General features: G+C 44.1%; 1 protein-coding gene across 2 annotated transcripts in view; it reads right to left on the bottom strand.

The window, feature by feature from the left end:
• Nucleotides 1-15444, bottom strand: part of LOC126337043 (zinc finger protein 395) — a 495494-nt gene that overhangs the window by 328955 nt on the left and 151095 nt on the right. The window lies entirely within an intron of this gene.

Genomic DNA, 15444 nt, shown 5'->3' with positions numbered 1-15444 from the left:
TTGATAACGAATGCTCAGTTATTCACGACCTCATAAATCTACAAACGAAGATTCCACCTCCGCTCCAGGAAGCACACGAAGTCTACACCCCTCGAAGACTGCCGGCTGACTCGCCGATTATTTCGCGAGCTCCAAAACCGCCCCACTAAATTTTTTAACAATTACACCTTACAACCAATCAAATCAGGAGCAGAGCGTAGGCATCGTTATTGGCCGCTTCCTCCTGCTTTCTGCACCCCGGAAGGTGCTGCATTCTGCCAGGACTCTGTTTCTTTGCAACATTGGAAAATACTATTATTCGCCGTGGAGTCGGCCTCGTGTGCTCTGATCAGAACCAATTTAGGGGAATTAGGGAAGGACCAGCCGATTACCTCGAGGCTGCAGCAAATTCCCTGGCGTATACAGTACCCATCGAAAAGACCAATCAGTTTGAGTCCAGAAATGATATGATACACACTAATGGCAAAGCAACATCAGTTATCTCTAATGGCCAGTTCCACAGTATCCGTTCACAAAAGAAAATTTAACTGTGATTTCATACTAACTCAGCGTACTTGAAACTTTACCCCGTCGATCCCTTTTGGTGAGACGTTCTATTTTAAAGACCATGGAAATGAACTTGTTGCCATGACACACGGCAATCACCTTTCACCTCACATGGGGATCCACGTTCCAGAATTTTCTGTTTCAGAGTAAGTGGTTACAGATTCATTCGTATTTTCCTCCATTATGGACATTTCCATTGGTTCTTTACCTCTACCAATAACTGAACTTCACTGCTTAGTGCTGCCTCCTGGGAGAAACTCTCGTTTCTGTTATTTACACAGCAGTGTTCACAGGAGTTTCCACTGGCACATAGGCCAGACTATAAACGATATGTCAGAGTACTCTGGAGGTACTGCAAGCCTTCCTATCGTCTAGTTAGGGAGATAGTTTGAACGTTTATACGCATCACAACTTGCAGAAGACGATAATCGAATTTCAGAACCGATTTTCGGTGTACTGTTTGAATGTTGGTCTTGGATCGGTTTTGTTAACCCGATCAAATCTGGGTTCCCCTGAGTCAGTAGCTTTACACGACTGATGTCTATAAATCAACTGTTCCGATTTCGGTAGCAAGATTTTTAGTTACGAGAAAGTTTTGGTTGTTATTGAATCAATGAGGAGGAGGAAGCGGTGGAAGAGATTGTTGAAAGAATAGATGTTTACATATCTTATCAGCTACAATTAATCCGTGCATTACATCTACGTAGCTCATGTAGGTGTCACCTTTTGCTGATGATACAAGTATAGCTATCACACCCGACAGACAAGAATTGACTGATGAAATTGTAAACGATGTTTTTCAGAAAATCATTAAGTGATTCTCTGCAAATGGGCTCTCATTAAACTTTGACAAAACACAGTATACACAGTTCCACACAGCAAATGGAATGACCCCATTAATAAATACAGACTTCGATCAGAAATCGGTAGCTAAGGTAGAATATTCAAAATTTCTAGGCGTATGCATTGATGAGGGGTTTAACTGGAAAAAAACACACTGAGGATCGGCTGAAACGTTTGAGTTCAGCTACCTATGCTGTTAGGGTCATTGCAAATTTTGGCGATATACATCTGAGTAAATTAGGTTACCACGCCTATTTTCATTCTCTGCTTTCGTATGGCATCATATTCTGTGGTAACTCATCATTGGGTAAAAGAATTTTTATTGCACAAAAGCGTGTAATCACAATAATTGCTGAAGCTCTTCCAAGATCATCCTGCAGACACTTATTTAAAGAGCTATAAATCTTCAATGTAGCCTCACAATATATATATATTCACTTATGAAATTTGTTGTTAACAATCCGAACGAATTCAAAAGTAATAGCAGTGTACATGGCTACAACACTAGGAGAAAGGATGATCTTCACTTCTCAAGGTTAAATCCAACTTTGGATCAGAAGGGGGTAAATTATGCTGCCACGAAAGTCTTTGGTCACTTACCTAATAGCCTCAAAAGTCTGACAGATAGCCATATAGCATTTAAAAGAATTTCTTAATGGAAACTCCTTCTAGTCATTAGATGAATTTTTGGATATAGTAAGTGGGTAATTTCCCAACCTCTACAAAAAAAAAGATTATTGAGTGTCATAATATTTTGTCTAATGTAATATTTGTATAGACACCTTTTATTAACCTGACACGTTCCACATCATTGCGAAGTGTGATATTCGTGATCTATGGAACAAGTACTAATCTAATCTAATGTGCGTCCAGGAACAATACAGAGATTTGATAACGTTTGTAACGGTAATGTACTTCAACATTTTGGAGGCTTCGAATGGCTGAAAAATTATAGAATGTATAAAGACACATTCCGACTCCTCTGCAGAGAATTAGCTAACGTTTCCTAACCAACCTTTGATTAGATTATTCTTTATTCGAGTGTATACGTGACCATCCGGAGACGGTGTAGAGAGTTATGTTTACGAGAAACCGGGTTTGGGAAGCTGCGTAAAGGCAGTTTGGGTAAGGCGTGAGAAGACGGCGTTGCGTGTGTTTAGAGGCGACTACGGGAGGAGCGCCATTCCCGTTAGGGGCGCGACGCGGGCCCGGGCACGTCCCAGCCTCGCCACACCGTTACCGCAGGTGCCGCGCCGCCGCGCCGCCTCGCCTGCCTTCTGTCCATTTCCTCGTGACCTGGCCCCGTTACGGACCTCACTCCCTCCTGCACCTCCTGTAATCCCGTTCCCAAGACCTCCGATACACAACTAAATCATCATCATCCTGCGTTCACTAGGTATGTTCAAGAGGAGAGGTACGATACAACACTGTGTGTACAATTGAAGTACTTATTCAAAAGGAATCACCGTTGTACTGAGCTCAATTATCCCAGTGTTTCACGGCTCGAAAGGTTCTGTGTTCCCAAAATTTCTGTGGCTGTGGTAGGAGCCAGCCGTCCACTGTCCTCCAGTTCCTTTTGACGTTTTTTAAGCGAAAAAAAAACACATGAAAGTCGCAGGGCGACATGCCGGGGCTGTACGGCGGATGCTCAAGCTGCTCCTACATGATCTTGGCCGTTACACTGTGTGTGACCTTGGAGCCAATGTGGATGCGAGCTATCGTGGAGCAGGATCACTCCCTCCGTGAGCAGCCCTGGTCACCTGCTCTTGACAGACTTGCGTATGCTATGGAGCGTCTCACAGTACACAACACTTAATGGTTTTCCCGTGCTCCAAGAATTCGATGAGTGTCGGACCTCGGACGTCGAAAACGACAGTAAGCATCGCCTTGCCTGCTGAGCAGAGAGCTTTGAATTTTTTAGGGGCAGGTGACTTACGCATGCTTCCATTGCCTAGATGTCTCACGGGGTCATCCCAAAGCGGCACATCCAAATTTCATCTTAACACTCCTTACATCATCCACTGATAGATGTAGGCGTTTTCCAGACTTCTCCATACACATATTGTGTATATTCAGCTTTTCGCATTCGAGTAGGTGCTGCTTATTTCTTTATGACGGCAGTTCATTTTCCTTCAGGCCATCCTCTCGGTCTTTATTATAACGTAGCGTTTCCAGACCGTGCCTCTGTGCTCGTCCTGTTCGCTTCTGCAGCCAGTTTCTGGTAGCCAAGAGGACAGCACTACTACTAAACGGGTAGTGGTCTGGTCCTAGGTTGATTTCAAAGGCGACTAGTTTTCCCTTGAGGGTCGGTGGTTTTTCAGCAAAAAATGGCTCTGAGCACTATGGGACTTAACATCTGAGGTCATCAGTCCCCTAGAACTTAGAACTACTTAAACCTAACTAACCTTTGGACATCACACACATCCATGCCCGATGCGGGATTAGAACCTGCGACCGTACAGGTCGCGCGGTTCCAGACTGAAGCGCCTAGAACCGCTCGGCCACGCGGCCGGTGATTTTCCAGCACCTGGTGGAAACAGGAAGCAGCACCCCCCCCCCCCCCCCCCCCTCCTCGACAGAAGTGCTATTAGCAGGAGCTGGATTTGGTCACGAGATGTCCACATTCTACTCTGAAACCTGGTTGGCTGAAGCGCCTGAATGTTCAAACAACTTCGTGAATCAGTCTGGTGGTCAGGAAACCGCGAAGTCGGCCGACAGAACTCGAGGTAGTGTCCGATGTCTCTGGCTCTTTGATGCGGAGTTGGTGTTTTAAAGTGTTTAAGAAATCGGGAAGTGGTGATCTTTCGCGAGCGACCAAGTTACTTTTCAAATAATAAAATACTACAACAATGGGAAAAGCGTTCCAACGTGCAGGCGTGGATAACTAATTCTTTTCCGGTTTTTCTGGGGAATGTTTCATTTTGATGGGCAGAGCCCTTATATCAGGTCACGGATGCAGCAGCTACCGGAGCGGTCGTGTATAGTGAAGGAGCCGTAAGAGACACAGGCACCAGTAAATTATACTTATGTTTGTGGAAAATAGAGTGTGATGTTTTCTTGTGACTTTTTTCCCGTTTGGGTTTGAACAGTATTTATGTTTTGTTGTTGTGAAGATTGTCGGCGGCAGTTGCTATAAGCCAGCTGGTGCTGGCGAATGATCTGTTAGCGGTGTACGTATACCCAGTGGTCGGACCTCTGTACCTTCCTGAGAGTAGATAGCTACACAGCTCTTACGATCGATTATGGAGTAATGTGAAGTTTAAACGCGTCTCTTGGATCATACCGAGGTCCACGACCCTTATTTAGACTGATTTTAGAAGTGCATCAGTGCAGAGGATTAATCTGAATTTGCCATTAAGGATTTCAGAGTAAATCTGCGGAGCATTACGTTGCGGATACTGCGTGCGACAGCGTGAAAGACTTCGCGCGACGCCCCGGAATCTCCGAAGCACGCACGAAAGAAACTTTGCAGAACGTCATCCTCATTTCTTTATGTCCACATCTCTGTCTTTGCTTATCCGGACGAATACAATACAGAATCTCCTTCGTCAATCACCCATTATTTCGTTTCGCTATGTGCACAGCCCGTCTCCGTTTGACTTCCTCTTACTAACCTTTCGTCAATTTATTACTAGACAAAATGCTGTTACTCCCTCGATTACTCGATTACTCTCTTACTATACCATTCTTCAGAACATACACAAACGCACAGAAAACCTTCCAAAACTTTCTTACATCTGACGCAAGTTTTTATGTGTGGAAAGTAGCTTGTCGAAGTAGACAACATTGTTGCGGCGCAATGTTCACCATAATAGGACGGTTCGCAGACTGGAGACAGGCAAACGACTGCCGCATCCACTCCATGATCTCTTGGCAAACAGTACTTTTCATGGTGCAGTACAAGGAGCGAACAATCCGTTATATGGTACACTAGTCACAACGCATTTTTTCTTGATTCTGAATGAATACCTTGCCTCCAAATAACTCGTGGTTAAAATGTACGCGGCAAGTAAGGAACTTCCCCAAAATTTTCACAGGAATCATGTTATACATTACTAACCACATTGTAACACTGTGCATAATTTCAGTCCACAAAGACTAGACAGTGCTTTTCTATACCATACTGTCCTTGGTCCTATACAAACCATGATTCTCACCTGCAAGAGTCCTTGGTTGTACGACCATGGTCGTACCATTGTCTTCTGTGACTGTCTCGAGTATGCGTTCTGCTTTCTGAATGAATTTACAAAAATTTCTAAAGGAAATTCAGTTTAGGAAGTGATCTGTATATCGAATAACGTTGTCCCCTGTGGGCGACATTTCTCTTCAGTTCAATATCATAAGTATGTACCACGTTCTCTCTCTTGATCGTGACTAATTGCTAAATGGATCATGTAGCAGCTCTAGTTGTCGTAATTTAACATACATATTCCATAGATGGCTTGAGTGGTGCAGCGCTGTGCTGGCCCCTTCAGGGGAAGGAGAAAGGAAGGAAAGTAAGAAAGAAAGTGAGAGGCGGGAGGGGGGGGGGGGGGGGGGGAGCTGTCTAGTCAGTCACGTACTTTTAACTAAATCTAAATCTCGAACGGACTTCCTTAGTTGGGGTCGATAATGCACGTCAATATGAAGGCTCTTGATCCGGGATAGCCTTTTTCCGAAATCTAGAGATGGAATAAATAACCGTCACCAGAATTCGGTCGGCGATGGGGAGTGCGCTAGGCGTGGGGGCTCAAATATTCCGACCTGATTCCCAAAATTTCCGTGAGTTGAAGGCGGCAAAGCTCGGCATACCCCTTAATGATGTATTGTGGAGGAAGAGACCTCGTGCTGGAATCGGATACCACTTTCTCCACTACTTTCAGTCCCTAAAATTTCCACTATAGCAGGCAGAAGACTACAGTGTACGAATAATCGTATATGTCCTAGAAGCGACAGAGAGACGCACAGAGTAAAGAGAGAGGGAGCGACGTGCCTCAGCGACTCAGTCCTTATCATGAACACAGCGCGGTATTCCTGCCTTATTCCGTGCTCAGCATTGAGTGAGGACGCCACTTTTAACCTCTACTTTAATATCGTACCTATCAGCAGCACAAAAACTTGATAAAGAACACAGTACTGTCATACATTATCCGGATATGTTAACATGCAGAATGCACAAATGTCAGATATCGATCTTTACAGTACATCCTTCGTTTGTCACCTAGGGTCAGCTTTCTAACAGCTGGTATTCTCTGAAACACCAACTGCTTCTCTCTCCTCTTTGTTAACCAGTCACGTTTCGATGTGTATGGGCCATCTTGTGTGGGTCTTAATGTGTTGGTTTTGTTTGTTTCACAGAAAGCAGAGTTATAAAAAGAAAATTTATTTTTCACACGCCGGTTCAACTATATTTAACGTTTATGTTCAGCTTCACTTCCACGGAAGTAGCTTAGGTTTTTTAAATTTTTTTTACGTGTACTGAATGGGCGCCGAAAAACAGTGAGCTATAATCATCTTTTTTTCTAACGAAACCTTTTTAGTATGGAAGCGCTAATCATCAGCACTGAAGTATCACTGTCCTTTACATTTGACTGCTGCTAGCCTGTCCACGGGGGTCTGTTGCATTGAGAGAAACTGGTCGCGTCCAGGCTAATGTTCTCCTGGCACTCGCTTTACAACCGTTGCACTCCTGTATCGGATCGGACAGGTCGGGATTTGAACTCCTAAACCTCAGGAACAGCGGAGCCACGTTAGGTGGCCAACCTCTCGGTCACCGCCGCTGTGGTCTTGAACGCTGAGTTTCACCGTTAACTCGCACGCTCTTGTATTTTAGTGCACGTCCGTAGGGACAGGTGAGGTGTTTAAGGTGGGCGTTCACGACTATTGCTGCGTGGCACGATGACCAGAAAGGTAAACCGTTCCTTCTAGACAGGACACGAACGCAGCCTACGATAAGCGCTGTACAGGGCTGGGCTGGGCTGAGCTGAGCTGAGGAGAAGAGAGGTGGGAGCCGTTTTACGACCGTGGCACGTTGCCCTCGAATGTACACCGGCGCAGCAACTGCTTCGCCACGTCTGCTATCTATTTTTCCGTCGCTCAGCATTCCCGTCTTTTGTTACAGCAAACGACTCCTCTTAACAAGGACCAAGTGTCTTTATCTCATCAGCTTTTTGCTTTTGGGAAACTTAATAATAAAATCACTTCACTGTCTTTTCAATAGTGTTTTTACCTCGACAGTGTGCACTTAGTCAGTTTCATCATCTGAGCTTCAGCTGTTAAGTACGAATCTTCAACATACTAGGAACAAATAAACAAAATAAAAAGCAAGAAAGCAACTATGATTAGAGTTTGACGTCCCATCGACGACGATGTTATTAGAAACGGAGCTCATGCTCGGATTATGAAAGGCTGGGACAGGAAATCGGCCGTGTCCTTATCAAAGGTGCCATTTCGTCATTTACCTTATGTGATTTAAGGAAATCATGGAAAATCTGCGTCTCGACGGTCGTCCTCCAGAATACGATTCCAGTGAGCCAACCACTCGGCTAGCTCGTTCGGTGCCAGAAACTAATATTTGCGAATTTTGCTATTTGATTTCTACTACATATAATATCGCAATAAAGTACCTTCCAACTTCTGTTTACAGTGTTTATACACCATAGTTCTCGTAGATCCTGTTGTATCATAGTCCATGTCTGTTCATTCCGGTTTAGGTGAATCCTTGCTGAGTGAGGGGAATTTCCGTCAGGGGCGGTTCAAAGTGTGGAAGGCAGAGGCTAGGCGTAGATATACTGCAATTGTCCTGAACAAGTGTAGTAGAACAGACCATTTACAAGGCCCTCGTTCGAGCAACTCGAAAGTTTCTCTCATTAGTTTCGGATACTTACAAAGTTGTGTTAACAGAACAGAGATATAATTTTAAAGTAGAGTTGCACAACCTGTCACGGGGACGTTCAGTCAGCGTACACAGTTCTACGTAAATACTCTGCAAACTACATCGGGGGATACTATAATAAACGCTGCGTGCATGGTGGACAGCTTGACTCTCAAGAATACAAGAGCCGACATTCTTAAACGAGTAAAGATACATATATGTTGCACATTGATCGGGAAGCTAAAATTAGAGAACGTCTGGCCCATAGGGTACAGACAGTCTTCCTCCCCTCAATGTTGTCTTCACCCCGAAAACGTTTGGTGCAGATATCCACGCGCGTCTGTCTTGCCCAACCCACATCATCTGTGTTTAACTACTGCTACCTACATGCATTTGTACCTGCTTATTGTATTCATGCCTAGGTTTCGCTCTACAATTATTACACCTCACCCTTCTCTGGCTTACCAAACTGACGGTTCCTTGATACTTCTAGACGTGGTCTAGCAACCGGTTCCCCCTTATAATGAAGTTGCGCCATAAATTTCTTTTATCTCCAATTCGATTCAATATTCTCTCGTTAGTTACCCTATCTACCCAACTAACCTTTAGTATTTTTCTGTAGCACCGCATTTTAAAACCTTCTGCTCTGTTCTTGTCTAAACAGTCTATCGTCTACATTTCAATTTAATACCACTATAGTTCAGACAATTACCTTCAGGAAAGACTTCCTCACACTCTAATTTATTTTCGATCTTAATACATTTCTCCTTCCCATAATTTTTTTTATTATTATTGCCCCCTACATTTTCTATCATTTCGAGAGATCCATGTTCAGTTATTTTGCTGCCCAAACAGAAAAAACTCATCAACTACTTTTAGTGTCTCATTTCTTAATCTAGTCCCTCAGCATCAGGTTACACTGAATTACCGTTGTTTTGATTTTCAAATGGTTCAAATGGCTCTGAGCACTATGGGACTTAACTTCTGAGGTCATCAGTCCCCTAGACTTACAACTACTTAAACCTAACTAACCTAAGGACGTCACACACATCCATGCCCGAAGCAGGATTCGAGCCTGCGACCATAGCGGTCGCGTGGTTCCAGACCGCTCGGCCACACCTGCCGGCTTTGCTTTTCAAAGCGGTCTTTTATACACTCTTTTTAATAAATTATCCATTGCGTTCAACTGATCTTCCTATTTCTTTGCTGTGTCTGACAGAATTAAATTACGTAAGCAAACATCAATTTTTTTTTATTTACCCTCCTTGAATGTTAATTCCCTTTTCATATTTCTCCTTTGTTTCCGTTACCACTTGTTTCGGTTACAGACTAAATAATTCTCTTTGTTTCGATTCGTGTGAGCTGTGCATTTGAGAGGAGGCTGCCACTCTTAAAACCTCAACTACCCATCCCCCAACGCCTTCCCAACGCCATCTCAAGTATGTATTCGAGAATGGAGGCTGCCACGAAGGTAGGAGGATAGATCAGCTAAGGAGTCTAATCGACAGAGCTGGAGAGGCTACAGAATATGGCCAGACGCGGATTGGAAACCTACTGTCTTAACAAGTGCGCTACCTCAGTTGGTAGACGGATGACCAGCACTTTAAACAGTTCTAGGGAAATCACGAGGAAATATACACTACTATCCGAAAATGCTTATTCATCTTCAGTCTATATAATTTACAAGGACAATCTTTTGGGTTTCTCTTCAGGAAATAAGAGGAAACTGTAAGTAGTGGGTTACTACTTACAAGTAGTGAGTTGCGGTTTCAGTTTCGCTGATCTCCAACTACGTACACATGAAAGTCCGGCTTCAAAATGCATTCTTCATATTCGATGCTGACGATGACGCAAATTACTGATTTGGGCCGATCAACTACACTGTTATTGGTGACCTCAGTTGTCGGGAGCACAGTGCCCCCGCCTGCAGCCCTGTAGGATATCGCAGTGAATATCGCCTGCTTACTTGCGCGAGACGTGAGAGAAACGCTAGAGGAACGGCTGTAGTGAGGAAGGCTGCGTGACAAAAAAGCGAATGAAACGGCGTGTCGGCCAGCGGGCCGTTAGAAAGCGCCGGCCCCTGCCAAACAGGGCGCTGCCGGCCGGGCCGCGCCGCGCTGGACAGCGACGTGGCAGCGAAACCAGCGGGCGGGCTCCGGCAAGCATTTGGCAGAATGCGCACAGTGGGCGAGAGAGAGAGAGAGAGAGAGAGAGAGAGAGAGAGAGAGAGAGAGAGAGAGAGAGGTGCGGAATCACGGTTCAGTTCTCGGGGGGCCGGGGCGGGGGGGGGGGGGGGGAGGGAGGAGTAATCACAGTCTTTCCCCACTTCCAAATCTAGTTTGCTGTTACCCCCTACGTGCTCCAGATGTCTACGATTATAATCATACTATTACAATCAAAACAACAAAACGTATAAAGTGCTTCAATATAACATTAATTTGTTAACATCAGCGCTTAGTAAATAACTTCAGCACAATGACAATGATCAAGATTACTACGGTTCAAATGGCTGAGCACTATGGGACTTAACTTCTGAGGTCATCAGTCCCCTAGAAGTACTTAAACCTAACTAACCTAAGGATATCACACACACCCATGCCCGAGGCAGGATTTGAGCCTGCGACCGTAGCGGTCGCGCGGTTCCAGATTGAAGTGCCTAGAAGCGCTCGGCCACCCCGGCCGGCACTTCAGCGCAACTTTAAAGAAATTGCACTACAGTGAAGTACTGCATTTGAAGAATTTCTGAATGTTTCAGAAGTATACTCCGTAACTCAACTGAAGAGTCACTTTTTACAACCCCGAAACTGTTTCCCTTTACGACATATAAGCTTGAAATTTCGTTCAAACATGCCTACAGTCTTTCTCTGTAATGGTGCAGAATCGTTTCGTCCTGCGACATCATCCTCGTGGCTCAGTGACGCTTCAAACAGCAAGATGTCTAGATATGCGAAAAAAAAGGCCCGAGTTGAGAAGTTCATGCGAGCTGTAAGGTGGGCAGTGATGCCACACTGGCACCAAATTTCATTACAATTCTGTCCAACATCACCGTGGATGTGTCAAAAGATGTTAAGGTCGTCACACCCCCCTCTTACCCACATTAACCCCCCCCCTTTCTTTTCTTTTTTTTTTTTTTGACGCCTCTGCGACACAGTTTAGAACTGTGATGCTCAGTGTTCAAATCACGCTGTTTTCTTCTATGTGGCCGAGGAAAACATCTGAAATACACCTCCGCTCAGAATTGACACGAAATGGCCTCAGCGGGTGTCATAAAGGGGGGTCAATGAAACCAGCCCTTTCCTTGGGGGTGTCGATTCCCACGCATTTTGCGGTCGAAAACGGCAGTTCGCAGCCCGATGAGGAACAGAACGATTTTCTTGACAACCTTTGCCACGGCTTACACCCCCCCTCGCCCCCTCCCTTCGCTCCCAGAGATTCAACCCTTTGATAAGGACATCGTGGGCTGCAGCCCACCACGTTGCTATAGTACACAGACCAACATTATGTGTCGTTTTAGGCGCTATTTCACAACAATGTAATGTCTGGCTGGTTCCCTATTAATGAGTCAGAGGTGGACATAGAAATCAACTGAAATAAGAAAAAAATACAGTAGAGATCTTACGTGAATGATATATGTGGGTTGCACAACTGACATCCCATTGAAGTTAGCCAGCAGGGCTGACGGCTGAGGTCGGCTGCCTCGAGAAGACGAACTGGGAGCTGGGTGAACGACTTGGGACAGTTTAACGACTTGCGATAACTGGAAGGAAAATATGAGCGAGATAAAGGGAACAACTTAGTTCACGAATGACAGACGGACAACACAAAGACAGAAGCTGAGTGACCAATTACCGTGGTAATTGACACTGTAGCATTCGCTCAGTGACTACTACTTTGTCTTTTCCCATTCTTTTTCTTTCCTGTGCTCAGTTTAACGTAGCGCCGTTTGCTATGTTGTTGCGAATATTTGAAAGTAAATTCCAATGAAACTGGCAAGTTTTATGGCTATACAAAGCACGGAGATGCAGAAGAAACGGGGTAGGAGAGGTGAAACCAATGCTATGCATGTAGGGACGGGTATAGGACTTCACATTCAACCACATCAAGAGTCCATTAGAACGTGGATGAATATCTTCAAATGTCGTTACGAACGAAGTCTTAGTGACAACTGAATTCTGGCCAGAGCGACCCAACTTTTAAAAAAAGTATCGCAATGAATAAACAATTCACGAATAAAGTATTAATGAGAACAAAACTACGTCCCCGTGATTCCATCATAGTACGCTTGACGAAGAAAATTTATGACTTTCATTTCGTTCTGTTGATGAAAAGCATCCACTTGCAACTGAAAATTGTTGAAAGAACATGCTTGTGTTGCAAGTGAACGAATGCCTATAATAAATTCAGATACAGAGGTAGAAACGCACTAATAGGTAAATCTACTTTCTAGACACAAGAATCTTATTCCCAACTTACAATTAGTCACTACATCACAAGGCTTTCCTGAGACGTAGTCTTTCAGAATAATTTCTTGAGGAATTGTTCTAGAATGACGGAATAAACGGTGGATTACAACTGACTATGTTACAATTTGGTTTTTAAAGCTTTTAAATGGAGTCAGTTACAACAAATATATCTCGGGATGAGTTTGTGATTAGAAGGACCATCCTTTAAGGTCTCTGCAATCACGCATCTTATTTCTCCGGGAAAGCGTCACAAAGATCGGAGGGCAACGTCCGACGCACCAGTAACCATCAATAGTGTCTTACGCAGTCAATCCATAACAAGTGCGTCGAATTTTTTAATTTAAGCAAAGAGACTGACACAATCTGTTTATCAGAGACTATACGCCTCTTTCTTACTGTTGATCTGTCACGAAAATTCTAACCAGCTACTGTATCATAAATACAGATAGACCTTCACCTTTCCTTAACTTCACGAAATAGAAAATTAAAATAACGGAGTTATCTCGTCTCATTATAAAGAAAATCCGCTTCGTTCACAAGTCTCACGCAGTCCTTCCATATACTATGTTATATGGAGCGAAATAAATCCTTACCATGGCCAATATTTATTTTCCCTCCATACAGAGTGTACCAGGAGGCACAGTCAATATTCAGCGATATAACAGGAAAGGTCATTCGACAAAAAAAAACTGCCGTAAACATGGGCTCTAAAATCCATACCTTAAGAGTTCGTCTTCGCTACTAAAAAACACATCTCTTGTACTGAACAAGTGCTAACAGCTCTTAAGGTATGCTTCGAATTAGCGTTGCTGTCCTACCGCTGAATATCGACTATTCCACCTGGAATGCACTGTATATCTGACTGAATTGTGTCTTCTTGTAGGTTTACTCCGCACGGAGTGATATTTTTAGCCCTTTTATGCACATCCGTTTATTTCAATATTTGTAAGGGCGCCGATAACCTCGCCGTTGAGCGCCCATAAACCCTGAACACACACACACACACACACACACACACACACACACACACACACACACTCACACACTTCTCCCTCCCCCTCTCACTCTCCCTCTGCATATCTATCAGTCTATCGGCAGCTAGCATGTAACGTGAGAAATTGCATGTACGTCTCTCATGAGTGACGAGGTCAACCGTCCTCATTTTATCAGCTCAAAACATTCCCCTAGCGTACAATTTAAGGATATAGAGACGATTACATTTATAAGTCATTTTGCGAGTGTAGTGAGGATTATCGAAAAAAAGGCAACTCGATGTTAGAAAAATAATTTCTGAAGAACTGTTTCCCCAATGTGGATTTTAATTTAAAAAATAGGACCAAAATGAATAACGCTCTAGCGTGTGTTCCATGTCTGGGACAACATTTTCGATCTATTTGTCCACAAACATTCTTGGATATAAAAAAATGAATGTTGTTCATGTTTGGCTAGTATGACGAAATAAATGACTAGAGAGGGGAACAGACGCGGTGGGTCACGGTCCACGATCGCCAGATTGTGCATGACGCAGCCTTACGGACGGAGGACGTAAGAGATTATAGACGCGATATGCAGATCGGACGACGACGTTAAGCTCGTCAAACCCTCTGGGGCTTAAGTGCTGGTACGAGTTTTCCCTTCCGTATCTCATATTTTACGACCAACCATAACAAAAATACAGAACTTGAATGCACAAATACTTTTTTTGCAAAGTATACACGTTACACAGAAAGAAAGCAGAATTGTGCGATCTCCGCATTGTCCCCAGCGCTCATTAATGTTTCGACTGACTACTCCCTCCCTTAATTTCACGGGACAGGTGCAGTACAGTACTCTTGCAGGTTTGTGCATGACTATACAGATGCAAATGTGAAAAGTGGAGCTTTACATGAGGCGACCCTAACAACACTCTCTTTTAGAAAAAAGTTTTAAGGCACTGAAAGGGTGAAGGGTACGGAAGGGGGCAGGTAAGCCTAGCTACTTCAAGAATACCTTCCGTATGATGCTCCTGACCGTACACATTATCACGGAAGATGCTCTGTTCAAATAGAAGTTACAAATAAGAAGAATAATGGAATGATTAGAATTTTATCATTAAGAACTCATTTACTGCACTTCAGCTCCTGTCAATAGCTTAGTTCACAATCATTAAAAATCGTGTAATACAATTCAGTGCAATATTCATCCGCGAGCTTGCCGCAGCAATGCGTTCGCCACGGAATGTGAGCGAACAGCTATCGCTGTGCTGAATCTTCGAAGAGGACAGTGGAAATTATTTTATAGGTGGTACATGTCTCTCGAAAGAAACCGTTGAAAGATCTCCGATATTTGTGTTCGGTGGGTAATGTGAATTATCTTGAATATGAGGTAATGACCAGAAGAAGTGCATGCATGTGGACAAGCTGTCTGAACCAGGCAGGCTTATAACAGATTTTATCTGTTTAAAGACTTGATGCATTACCCATAGGTCGAGACATAGTAGGCCACCGTGGATGTGAAGTAATACGTAAGTACAGGTATAGACCGCCAGTATCAAACAGAATGCGAGAGCGAGGTTCCGTGAATAGGGGGCGTTGTCTGGCGTGGCGCCTGACCTCTACAGGTCGCGACCCCTTGTCGGCGAGGCAAAACGCAGCACAGATTTGTGCGCCACTACATTGTAGTTGCCTTACGTAGAGGATTTTAAACAGTACATCGCGCGAAGCACGTGTCTGAGCTATGTTTCCGCACCGACGTTGGTAG

This window comes from Schistocerca gregaria, chromosome 2 (genome assembly GCF_023897955.1).
Source record: "Schistocerca gregaria isolate iqSchGreg1 chromosome 2, iqSchGreg1.2, whole genome shotgun sequence".
NCBI classification, from domain to species: domain Eukaryota; kingdom Metazoa; phylum Arthropoda; class Insecta; order Orthoptera; family Acrididae; genus Schistocerca; species Schistocerca gregaria.
Note: the sequence above shows the minus strand (reverse complement) of the source record. Positions and strands in the feature narration are given on the sequence as shown.